Source organism: Mizuhopecten yessoensis, unplaced genomic scaffold (assembly GCF_002113885.1).
Source record: "Mizuhopecten yessoensis strain PY_sf001 unplaced genomic scaffold, ASM211388v2 scaffold2329, whole genome shotgun sequence".
Classification (NCBI taxonomy): Eukaryota; Metazoa; Mollusca; class Bivalvia; order Pectinida; family Pectinidae; genus Mizuhopecten; species Mizuhopecten yessoensis.
This window is the reverse complement of record NW_018404492.1, coordinates 1,050,241-1,064,140: the sequence shown is the minus strand read 5'-3', so window position 1 is coordinate 1,064,140 and position 13,900 is coordinate 1,050,241. Positions and strand designations below refer to the sequence as shown.

General features: G+C 33.3%; 1 long non-coding RNA gene across 1 annotated transcript; it reads left to right on the top strand.

Annotated features, from left to right (window-relative positions):
• The first annotated feature begins 5,145 nt into the window (after positions 1-5,145).
• Positions 5,146-7,414, top strand: LOC110445530. Its single transcript, XR_002462382.1, has 4 exons — positions 5,146-5,253; positions 5,856-5,938; positions 6,723-6,948; positions 7,334-7,414. It is a non-coding gene; the product is annotated as an uncharacterized LOC110445530 (long non-coding RNA).
• The last annotated feature ends 6,486 nt before the right edge of the window (positions 7,415-13,900 follow it).

Below are 13,900 nucleotides of genomic sequence, written 5' to 3'. Positions count from 1 at the left end.
GATAGAAATTATTACATGTCTCTGGTTTGGTTTATAGATGAACAAATATATTCCGATTTTCGACACGTAGACTGAAGGAACTGTTCACGTAGTATGTATCACCATTGTGCTTTACATAATAAAACGATTAAATGGACGAGCTGCTGTTTGTTGAAGTATTGAGTTAAACGGATTGACACAATCTGAAAAAAAGATTAAAAAGTACTTTAAATGGCGTGTAGCTAACAAAATAACGATGAAAAGGCTATTTTAAGCTGTTCTCTGCATTGAAATCACGCATATGCTCGCCATTCTTTAAAGGGTTTTCATGAGTGAGAAAGTGTCACTGATCTGAAAAAGACATGAAAGTACACTTAAAGTAGCGCCTATTTCACAAAATATCAGTCCTAAAACGATAGATTAAGTTGTTCTATGTAATGAAATGTCCTAATATGGATAACAGGCAATTAAGACTTCGGATATAGTTGATTTCAAAAGTCTGCGTAGAAATGCACTCTCTAAGTAAATAAACATACACCTAAACCCAATTATCTGGGTAACTTAAACTTACGTGCTGGATTTGTTTCTGAACGACACATTGTACAGTACACGCATGTGCATATTATCAACCGAGTTGATACGTTTTTACTTAATAAAGATAAATTAAATAGGTTGCTTTTAAATATACATTTTATTGATATTATATCAAATAATGCATGATCTTTTAATGTTAGTATTACATTACGACCCACTTTCATTAGAGGATAAAAAAAAAACACGGGAAAATGTGCCATGGTATTAACGAGGGTAGAATTGTAATGTCTGAAGGTCAACCCCAATCAGTGGGGACAATGACAAAGAAGTAACATTTGGGGTCAGCAATGAAGTGAGAGGAGTTAAAAACAACAACGGGGGACGTTGAACAGGCCGGGGGGTCAGTACAATTCGTGTGTTGTTGAACAGCCTGGAGGTTTATCAAAAGGAACCATTCTAAGAACTAGTTGAATCCTGGCTTATAATCATTGAATATATTGACCGTGCGTTATGAAGTCACATATCAAAATAATATCATAGCCATGACAATTTTTTAAGCACGACCGATGACAACAGGATATTTCAATATGCAGAATATGCAGAATTTCTCCTACCACGCTCTGAAATGAGCAAGATATAATTTAAATAATTTGAGTAAAAATTAATATATATATATATATATATATATATACTATATAAAACGTTAACACCCTCAAAATATGGTCTCGAAAGTCAATTTTAAGAACAAAGACATCAGGAACCCATACCACTTAGCTCTGATACACAACACTTGTTGTCACTATGAAACCTACTCTAAATGCAGTTAGATCTTTGTTATATCCCTGATCAGTTTGCTTCCCAATATAATATGTAAAGGAGTATCAAACCATTTGTTACAACTACATAGGTCAAATATTAACATAGGTCAAAAATTAGGTCAAATAACAACACACTATTTTAAATCGATTTTGAAATATATATTTACTTATAAAATACTAAACCTGTAAACCAAGAACAAAAAGGAATGCCGCAGCATTTACACTATTTCATTACAACGCCCTTACATTTAATGCCACACTAATCTAGCGCAGTTTCTACAACGCCATTTAACAGTAGCAGGAAATACCAGGGAAAGATGACTAATAAGTGTGTAACTTGATGAGTGAGTGTAGGATACACATACATATCAGTCATATCCATCACGGTGACTATATACAAGTGACCTATACATATTGGGCGATCCATCACCCCCGTAAACAGTGTCAGTACAACCTTATCTCAGATTCTCATAGGATATCATTGTCAACTTTTTCTTTTAAAGTGTTGCCATACAGGAGGTCAACATTTATGTTGTTCTGTTTATTGGCCGTCACAGTTCATGTTCTGTTTATTGGCGGTCACAGTTAGTGTTGTTCTGTTTATTTGCTGTCATTTTCCATGTTCCTCTGTTTCCTAATTAATTAATTGACAATATTTGACGCTCAATTTCATGTACATTTGTTCTCTTTAATGCTGAGCATGTATGTCAATAAAACAGACATTTAGTCATTTAGGTTCCAGTTTACTATTTGACGGCGTTCATACATCACATCTATACGAATAATTTTGCTTTAAAACTTTATATTTAGGTTTGATAAAAAATAAATCATTCACACGGCAGACGACTGCCAGGATAGAGTCGACCTTGTTCAATAACCCAAACAAAAGGATGTCCTCACACGAGACTCTCATTCCGCTTCATTCTCAACCTTATATGGACATCTATTACTTATGATAAGGAAACTGGTCTGTTCCGTCTCTCGTACAGTTCTATCCATGTTCTGAGGATAAGAAAAACATGAAATTAAATATAAACCGATTGATATTCACCTGTTATTTGTTAACACTACAGTTTCATGTTTATACTGTTAATAGAATACATTCCCCTATTTCCTGTTAGATAAATTATAAAAAAAAAGTTTTAATTTACTGTATGACATATTTGTCGATACTCTTCTTTATAAATGAATATTTCTTTATTAATGGATTGTTTCCCCCAGTTATTGTTCTTATTGTTGTACAAAAAAACATCACTACATATTTTTTTCCGAATCTCTTAATTTTCTGTGTTTTACTAAAAATACAACATGATCAAATAATCGCTTACTAACCCTCAAAGTGTTGACTAATCCTAACATCGATATGTAGCAGTTTTACAAAAGGGAAACCATTTATCGTTTTGTGTTGTTCGTCTTGTCTTCCATTGGAGTAGAAGATAGTCTCATGACCAGTATATCATATACATAACATGCCCCAACAACATTATTGCATCCTGTAAAATTTGTAAATCCAATCGTGAGAATATATGTTAAAATATCGTTAAGATGATAATAACTAGTGCATTAAATAATAAAGTGAAACACATTATTGAACGCATATGTTGAATTCCTATCATTTTGAATTTTGAAATTTGTATTGTTTGTTTGTCTTAGAGGATTAGAACCACGCCGATATGGATTTTTATAACGAGACAAACATTTAGAACTGACTACGTTTGGCTCATTGCCATTATGTAACACTAACTTAGTACTATTCGTGTAGTCAGCGGCATCAGCGATAGTTGGATCAAGTCTATGAAATCAATATCGCCATCACAAAGAGACTAATCAGGAAACAGACACTGAGAAAAAAACCCGAATCATTTCGAGAAGATTATTCCTAAATGGTCGGATGGTAAGCAAAACTTTCAACATTGGAACAATTGATTATGAACACATGCAGTTTTTCGTATACATCTTTAATACTGCATGTGACGTTTGTCATGAGTTTTTTGAAGTTGAACGTCGTTTCTTTTTAAAGATTAAGAAAAATCTCTAAATTGTATTAGTTTATTCTAACACTATTTCATGTGCACTTGAACATTTTCCCTTGTCTATTGACGATTTGGTACATTTTGTTATCGATCAGAAATTGTATGTTATGGGCATTGACTATATGATGTTTACTTCTACTTTCTTGATAACATTTGGGTAAATATGCTTGTTATTGTCGTACAAAAAGTTGTAATTAATTTCCAGATAGAGATAGATGTATTATTTTAATTAAAATATAATGTAAACTGACCGTTACTACAAGAGGCGCTAGATAACCGTCGACAGAGATAAATTTGACATATCTATATGTTGTCTGTTTGTTTCGATTATAAAATTAAATATAATATAAACAAAATAATAGCGTGAAAAATATGCAAGAAACTGTTTGGATTTTTGAACCTTAAGGTTCAACAAGCCTCCTGAAAAAAACTACAGTCACTCTAAATTCCAACGCCATGATAAAGTTATATTCAAATACTCCAATTAAAGATCGGACTATATATATATATATAACCTGAATATATTGAACTTGCACATTAGCTATTAAAATGTTCCATAGCGAGGTTAACGTAGTCAATAATAAGACATTAAGGCTGATGTCTTCATGAAATAGTTTAACGAACTTCTAGCATGTCAATCTCTTTAGCAACCTAACTATATCTATGAAATGACATATTATTTGAAGTTGATTTGAACACCTCGGTCATGCGTAACTTAATTTCTCTTTTACCTCTCGTGGTGAAGCAAACCAGCCTCAAATCAAGATAGGTGTTACTAAAATCATTGTAAAATTTCTTTGTTCTATTTTTTAGCAGATTATACATAGGAAAACAAGGCAAAGTTACCTAAATCGACAAATGCACTGAAGGGGGTGTGCCGTGTCATAACATTTTATGACGTTATGAATGTGCTAGACATGTAACAAACATTGACACTGAAAAGTGCTTTAATGGTTATTATGTATGTCTGGCTATTAGTATAACAACATTAAATGTTTCGAAAGGATACTTTATGTAAAGTTCGAGCGTTCCTTACGGGCACAAGGCCCTTGCTTTTGACATTCCGGTAAAACATATTACTCGGGATTTTTACTATGATTTTTGTGCATGCCCAGAACCACAATAATCTTATCAATCGTACTTTGAAGCCTGCATGCCTCTCCACATCTAGTAAAAGAGAACTGTAGCTTCGCATGACCTGGGTTTACGAATGACCTTTTAGATAATGTGACATAATGTAGCATTTAGTTGGGTCGCAGGAGAGAATGAGAATTATTTTTATGAAAGCATCCGCCTTAATGCCGTTTTGTTGATTACATTTACCTCGCTATGGACCATTTATTCAAATGACACATATGAATTCCAACCGTTAATTGCAGTGTTTGAATCACTTCTTTGACCCATACCGTTCAAAAATATTATATAAATTATAAAGTTCATTATTTAACTAATATATATTGTTTAGCTCTTGTCAGTTTCCTTGAAAACAATTTTATTATAGAAATATTTGAAGTATAGCTAATCATGATAATTTATTCTGAGAGATAGACGTTATACAAAGTAAGTATATACTTGTCTCAAGACACAATCAACGAGTCACTGATGTGCATTTTATTTATTTCTATTTACGTAGTTGTCCACATGACATTGGGAAGCTTTGACCACTGGTTTTTATAAATACAGCGCACTGGACACAGGTCACTGGTTTAACCACTGCGTCACAATTGTCACTGGTCATTCGTCATCTTACTACGATCGTGTGGCGTTTCAACGAATCGCAATTGAGAATGTTTTCCTTATTTCCTTGTGCAAATTGTATAAATATGGTAGAGAACCAATTCCAAAACATTCGCAATCTTTACTCTGCATCGACTCGACCTAACGTCAAGGTAAGTGCCTGCCGCTGTAGTAACTACATGTTCAGTTGTACATGTTCCGTTTGCCTTGTACTTGGCTTCCAGGTGTAACGTAAATCGGATGCTATATCTTGTGTTAACATTATTTGTAAGGCCAAAGACCATCATGGAAATAGTATTTTTCAGATAAAGGCTCTTCTGTATTGCATTTTGAGTATATGTTAAGATATCCACGGGTACTGTTGTATTACTGCTGTAGGTGTTTTCTGCGCTCAACGCCATTTTTCACATGTTTAGTTGATTACCGTAACAATAAGTTAATGACACAACGTTACTAAACACACATATAACATATTCGATTTGTTTTCATTTAAACAAGGAAGTTCATATTGATAACTTTATAGATAATATATCGATTTACGTTTAATTGTTTCCATTGGTATTTTGGAATATTATCAAAGGACTTTCCTTTCGAGATTTTATCTCCGCTTCTGGTTTTTCTTGAATCAGTATTGAGTAAACGAACAGTTCACAGCGCCCGATTCGGCCATAGTTACCAGTTAAGTACTACTTGTCTTTACTGAAACTGGAAGTGGAATTATTTTGTAATGTGAGTATAATTGGATTTATTTCAGTACCTATCAAACCAACACCATGCTGAAGGTAATATTCCTCCTTTCCTGTCTTGTGGCTAGCGGTCTCGGCGCCCTATACCATGGTGAGTGTATTGAAAGTCCACACATCAGTATATATATTACAGTAAAATATAAACTCAAGATTTGTTCGCTAGATGAAAAACTATATCAATATATATGTATGTATGAATATCACTTTTTAACAAATGAAATATCAAAAATTATTAATTTGATTAAATCTTACAATCAGCAGTACAGTGAAGATACACAAAATATGTTGTATAATTACATGTGAGGATATAAGGTCCTATATCGATTTTATGAAAACAGGCATTGCATTCAAAACCACTTATTTCCTATTCAACTGCATATGAAACGAGTTATTAACATTACCCCATAAATGATAACATTTTTTATAAGCAAAACGTACCAACTAATTGAAAATGGTAGAACTGCATTGAGTAGCCCATTCAAGAGAGCACGCAGCCTTGTTGTCCAGCGTGACGTCATTACAATAGGGCATCCAAGAATTAGTTACTAAATTTCTTCCTTTTTTGACGCAGTAATATTTTCGTAATTGCACGTAAATAAGAAGTCTTATAGGGACGAAACAGCTTTATGGTGCAGTGAAGTTCATGTTTAGCATACTGTATCTATTACCGAATGTTGTAGCTCTAATCACATACGTATGCCTAACGTACGTCTTGAAGAACAGACTCATAATAATAAACAGAAAATTTGATATTTACGTAGCTGAATATCATAACCTTTTAATGAGTATGGTACAATACTTATACTTGTGAAGAGTGCAGTCAGGGCACAACTATAATGGTCTTACTTCATCACTTGTATACCCTTTTATTACAGGAAATTCGTATGGACATGGCGGTGGCTATTATGGAAATGGTTTGGGACTTCTAGGTAATAACGGATGGGGATCCGGATATGGAGGCAATTACTATGGACACGGAGGCTACGGACTGGGAGGCTTCGGGTCGGGAGGCTACGGACGTGGATATGGAAACAGATGGGGAAGAAGAAGTTCAAGATTTGGTGGTTATTAGGAAAACTTGTAGCAGAAAAAAAAATCAAGGTAAAAAACTCATTGTTCTTTACCTATTTTGGTCTTGGTTATGTTTCCCTCACATTGACATGTTTCTTATCATACTAAAATAGGTTGACGTTAACAAATAGGAAATACGTGAATTGACACTTAAACAAACGAGACTTGATAACAATAGCAATTAATACTGATTGGCTGATACGTTTTAATCATAACTCAATAGTGTTCACTCTTTGTTATATTACAACAACCAAAACTATGAAAGTGAAATTGTAATTGCACAAAGTATCACATTTCTATATTTAGTAGTGATATACTCATTTGATGATATGACGATCGCGCAAATAAGAAATCCAGTCTGGTAACTATGTCACAATGTCAATTCTGTAATAACGTGTTCTCTCTTTTGTTGCAGGTTCATCTGACGCAGCATACTTTATCATTGTATTTATTTTCATTATGTTGTTTTCAAGTAATAAATCATGTTTTTGTCAAATGATTGTATTTTTGTTGATGTGTTGAACATCTGGAAAGAACAAGCCTATCAAATATCACAGCTATCCACTGGCAACTAGTATTTATTTTGTGCTAAAAATAAATATAAATGATGTACTTCATCCTAGAAATGTTCGTCACATTTTGTCTAATATATATTTTACCAATGAAGAGAAGATATTGAATAGGTGATAAGTTCCTTGTAGAGTAAATATAATGTCTAGATTTTGCTTCAACATAAGGTTGGTTTAATTACCACAGATCGAAAAATTTGATTGTTTTATACCATCAATTTCATATATTTTCGCAAATTAGACGGTTATGCAAGCATTCTTAATTTTACATTTGATGATAGAGTTCTCATTTTGTTGAACTTTTTTTATCAAAAAATCTGGACTAATCATTACATTGCTAAGCAGAAGTGATGTAGATAGCGTGACAGACTCTACAACACGTCATTCGTTAGGATTACAAAACAAAACAACAACAAAAATAAAATAAAAAAAATACAAAACAAAACACTAAGGAAGGTGTAGATTATCGACTAGGACGTTGACCTTTTGTTTAGAGTTTCACATATCGTTATGGACATTATCTACGTATCGAAAGGAGATATTGACTTTAAAATATATATTGTAAAATAAAAAATATCAAAGCTAAGCGCAATACGAAATCATTACCACGCATTATTAGAAACAGAAAATGTCAAATCATACAATAACATATACACTTACACAGTGAATAACTATAAAGATTGACAGAATATTTGCCATTACGAAATGTACTAGAAACTTCTTTAAGAATTAGAATGGTAAATTCGAGTTGTTGAGTAAAAGTAATCATAATTTCGCGATTGCTTTTGATTGTTACTTCCAATTGATACATGGTAATATGTGACGTGTAGTAGGAGGCAGAAAACCAGACAAAGTAAACACTTACCTTCGCCATATTGCCATTTCGACCATTTAGAACTCTACGGTGGTATAAAGGGTCAAACAATGAAAATCAAAGTGTTCTCTACCAGATGCAGACCTGCTGTGAATGGGTAAAGGGGCCAACTATATACTACAAAGTTGGATTCTGTTCTCGTGTTCTTGTGTGTACCACAACTGTAACAAATATGAACCTCTTCCTGTGGTGCCATATTTACTACACCAGTGTTAATAAATTAAAACGTACATTTAGTTAAAATGTGCTAATATTACTGTAAATCGTTATCGTTTTGTCCATAGAACGTTTTACCCTTTATTTATAATATGTATAACCTTTAAACAATCGATGATCAATCAGTAAGTTATAGAAAGTATCATATCGCCAACACACAAATACAAAATCTGAGCTCCAAGTCGATACAAAATGATAAATTACATTTGGAAATAACAACGAAAAGACATTATGAACCTACATACAAAAGTAGAGGCGAAATCAGATGAACACTGAGGAGTAAGTGTTCCAGCACCACGCGCGGCCCCTCTCATGAAAACAGACGTTAATTCCGGGGAAAATACACAGGTCATATACGATCTAAGAGAGCAAACTCGTCTTTTGTCATTACAAACAATGCAATTGATAGGTGAACGTTACTTCAATTAGTTGAATCTTTTCAGACAAAAATCACTAGATGAATACTTTATTGGTCAACATGTCACATCTTTTGAGAAAAATCCTAATGGTTAAAATCGGCTCAACTAGGGATCGCGAATCAGCTGGACGTGTAAAAATCAATAAAAACCATATGAGTTTGTTACAACTGTCATAATGCTTGGTGGTGAGTTTACAATTATTGCCAAACAATAGGTAGAGGCGTCTGATTTAAGTTCTTGATGACGAATGAGACGTAAGACGCCCTGAAAAATACTTGTTTTGCATAAACAGATTTTGATTTAATAAGTGTTATGTTTTCCTTTATGACTGTTGCATATATTCAGCGTCATACCAATACACCACAACTGCGCTAGATAATGAGGTTTCCCATTAGAACATCGATAAACTGCTCATCCACCAAATTAAATACAAACCTTGTTGAATAACAGACTTCATCATTAGGATACAACCATGTGCTCATTTCGTTACTATTTTAACTTGCATCGTAATGTTAACCAATTTAAATTCCATTTTAACGATAGTTATATCATTGTATCTACATTTTTTGGTGGTACTTAAAAGACTGATATGTAACACGTTTAATACGTGTTTTATTACATGCGAGAGGCACCGATGCGCAGACTGTCTATTCACGACTTAGCACACTGTGTCTTAGTTAGTTGTTTTCAGCGGTTAAGAGCCGAGACACCAGTAATTTGCACTCATTGTTTGACAAAAGCTCATGAAATAAGTTTTCAAGTACTGTTTACGTTCAAAACAAACTAAGCATTTAACACACAAATACGTATTTAGACAAAAAATTCCTTAAACCAAAGCATCCATGAATATCGTTATTTGACTCGTTTTCCTAGAATACGTAAATTTGATTTTATTCTAAAACTGACCAAACGTGTTTTTAATAGAACTGATGTTGAAGTGCTTAATAAATATGAGACAGATGCGAAGGATAACTACACAGCTGTTTAGTTTCCGTATTAACATGTCGACATCACAGGTTAAATGTATCTGTGTAGATGATGCCTGTAAAAGTGAACCTGTTTGCATAGTCTCATATACAAATAGTAGACGTTTCTAGGCAACTGAATACTTTTCAATTTACTTGTCTGTTAAAACGTGATCTGTTTTGGATTGTTCTACATTTAAATGATATTTTTATATAGATAATCTAACGATTGGTTCGGGAGAATGGCAAGANATATGAGTTTGTTACAACTGTCATAATGCTTGGTGGTGAGTTTACAATTATTGCCAAACAATAGGTAGAGGCGTCTGATTTAAGTTCTTGATGACGAATGAGACGTAAGACGCCCTGAAAAATACTTGTTTTGCATAAACAGATTTTGATTTAATAAGTGTTATGTTTTCCTTTATGACTGTTGCATATATTCAGCGTCATACCAATACACCACAACTGCGCTAGATAATGAGGTTTCCCATTAGAACATCGATAAACTGCTCATCCACCAAATTAAATACAAACCTTGTTGAATAACAGACTTCATCATTAGGATACAACCATGTGCTCATTTCGTTACTATTTTAACTTGCATCGTAATGTTAACCAATTTAAATTCCATTTTAACGATAGTTATATCATTGTATCTACATTTTTTGGTGGTACTTAAAAGACTGATATGTAACACGTTTAATACGTGTTTTATTACATGCGAGAGGCACCGATGCGCAGACTGTCTATTCACGACTTAGCACACTGTGTCTTAGTTAGTTGTTTTCAGCGGTTAAGAGCCGAGACACCAGTAATTTGCACTCATTGTTTGACAAAAGCTCATGAAATAAGTTTTCAAGTACTGTTTACGTTCAAAACAAACTAAGCATTTAACACACAAATACGTATTTAGACAAAAAATTCCTTAAACCAAAGCATCCATGAATATCGTTATTTGACTCGTTTTCCTAGAATACGTAAATTTGATTTTATTCTAAAACTGACCAAACGTGTTTTTAATAGAACTGATGTTGAAGTGCTTAATAAATATGAGACAGATGCGAAGGATAACTACACAGCTGTTTAGTTTCCGTATTAACATGTCGACATCACAGGTTAAATGTATCTGTGTAGATGATGCCTGTAAAAGTGAACCTGTTTGCATAGTCTCATATACAAATAGTAGACGTTTCTAGGCAACTGAATACTTTTCAATTTACTTGTCTGTTAAAACGTGATCTGTTTTGGATTGTTCTACATTTAAATGATATTTTTATATAGATAATCTAACGATTGGTTCGGGAGAATGGCAAGATGCTAATAATGTTATTCATTGTGTAATGTTGTAGTTTGCCTTTGATATATCATGAATATCATAAAAACATGTTTTCAAATCTCTTATGCAAAAATGACTCTCATGTTCCTTACCATGCACAAAACAAGAGAATACCGAAACGTCAACAAAACTTTAATTCTTTCTCAAAATCGATAAAACTAGGACAAATAAAAACAAAGGAAAACTCTAATGGATACCCTTGAAAGAGTACAAGGGGAATAAGACTAGGTGTTCCGGAAGGGTAAGCGTTTTCTTTTTCATCTACGACAACCGTCATGTAAATCTGGGTCAAATCAAAGATATGTCACGTCCTCATACCTAGAACTCTGGTAGTGACAAAAAACACCCCACAAAACACACATATAAGCATAATAATCACATCGACCTTTATAGCACACGACGAAATACAATATTAACCAATGAAATTATGATGGCAACCATAAAACTTGTCCATAGTCTTTATCAACCTGCATCTTTGGAAACCCTGTGTTGTACGTTTGTACGTCAGTAGTCGACATCTATCACGGAAACCCTGTGTTTTACGTGTGTACGTCAGTATTCGACATCTATCACGGAAGTTGCGATATTCTGAGCAAGTGCGACACGTAAATAGCGTATGTTGCGTTAGCGAGCATTGTCATGATGGAGTCCAACCATTGATGTCGTATTATCATAGATATAATCCATAAACCGTGATTTATTATTGATAATACTGTAGTATCGTGTTTGATATACATTTAGTTTTATATCTGGTTTGCTATTTTCTTACTTCGTATTCTAACAGAATATCATTCAATACCTATGTATTCAACACGATTATCATTAGTCCTGACATAAACGATGTCATGTATGGTTAGTTACTAAGCTAATCATACGTACGAATCAATGAACAATCAATCAGCTTACGTAAAGTAGCTTTTTGTTTTATTACTCTTCGTATATACATAAACATATGCATAACCAAAGGCATCATCGGGGACTGGACTATTCTCGGCTACACATTTGAAACAAGTCATTTGTTATGATAACCGCTACGGTTTGCTTGCAAACAGTGTTCGATTTGCAGTCAATTTCTTTTCCTTGTACATTTTCCCTGAAAACTAATTACACACAAAGCATTTTTAAGTACCAACTTCAAATAACACAACATAGCCCTGCAGTACAAATGTAACAGAAATATGCACTTGCAGACGATATACGTCACCACCAGTAGATGCCATTGGTCAAAACAAATTAAGAAGACTTGTACATGAAATACTGTCCTTTATAGAAGTCAAAATGCATTGTATATATAAAGCTGAAATAAGAGGAACATGTGGTTACATGTATAGGAATTAACGAGTTTCAATGTTGATTGTGAAACCTGTCGATAACAATGTCTACCACCAACCGTTAAATAAAAGAAAAGGCTATACGAGATTTTCTAGCGTAGAATATTAAACTCGACTTCAATTTAAGGGGGTTGCCGAAAACTGTATGCAATATAATTCCAAAGTTCAACACTTGCACAAGTGAATTTATAATTTTCAGATTTCAGTTTTCTTCTAGGAGGTTCAGATATTGTTGCGACACAAATTTTATATATCCATATATTTAAACGCCCGTGCATGCATTTATTAATAATTTTATGTATTCAGGAGCAACGCATGTATTGCTTTCTCTCAAAATAATTGCATTACGTTTTACACTTGATTGGTTTAGAATGATTATCAACGCCATTACCCCACATCACAAAAGAATTATTTAAGATAAGAAAAACATTGCCGCGGTTGAAGTGTATTTAGTCTTCTCAAGGTTCCCCTTAGAAACAAATGCTTTAATCTGTTGAGTCAAATGATTGTTTTGATCAATAATCTACCAAAAAAAACTTTTTTGCAGTTTGAGTGAGAAATTAGAAGCGGTTGTAGATTTTTATGATTCTGTTGACTTACAATCATCATATTTGTTGATTTAACTTAATTTAGTAGCGTGCTATTATTAAAGCACCATTTAAGAACATAATAAAAATCATATAATAACTTGTCTCAATAATAATGGGATTGTGTCCTTTTGCATGTACAGTAGTATCATATGTATACAAATCAGTTGCACGTATGATAAATAATATATATTATGAAAGTCAAATGCCCGATAATAGAAAACACCAATAGTCGATGTTCGGTTGGATGAGTCCACATGTTCAGATTTTAAACATTGTTTTTGTTAGTTAGAAATGATATCGATGTAATCATATTATATTATCATGTTCGGAATATTTATTAAATTTATTTTTTGTATAAGTATTTAATGACTAACAAGATGAAAAACTGTTTTTTTTTAGAAAATGAATATAAAATTATTGGTCTCATTAATTCAATGCAAATCTATCGTCAACAGAATTAACAGCTCAGTTTGAGTCTGAGTGTTTTTTCTCTCACAATAAGTAATACAACGTTCCGGACACTGGTCAGTTGTATTCGGACTACGTCACACTCGTCACTTGTCATTTGTCATCAGCGTTACGAACTTTCGTCATTCTGACGAATCGCAGCTGAGAAATATTTCCTTATTTCCTTGTGGGAATTGTATAAATATGGCAGAGAACCAACTCTAAGACATTC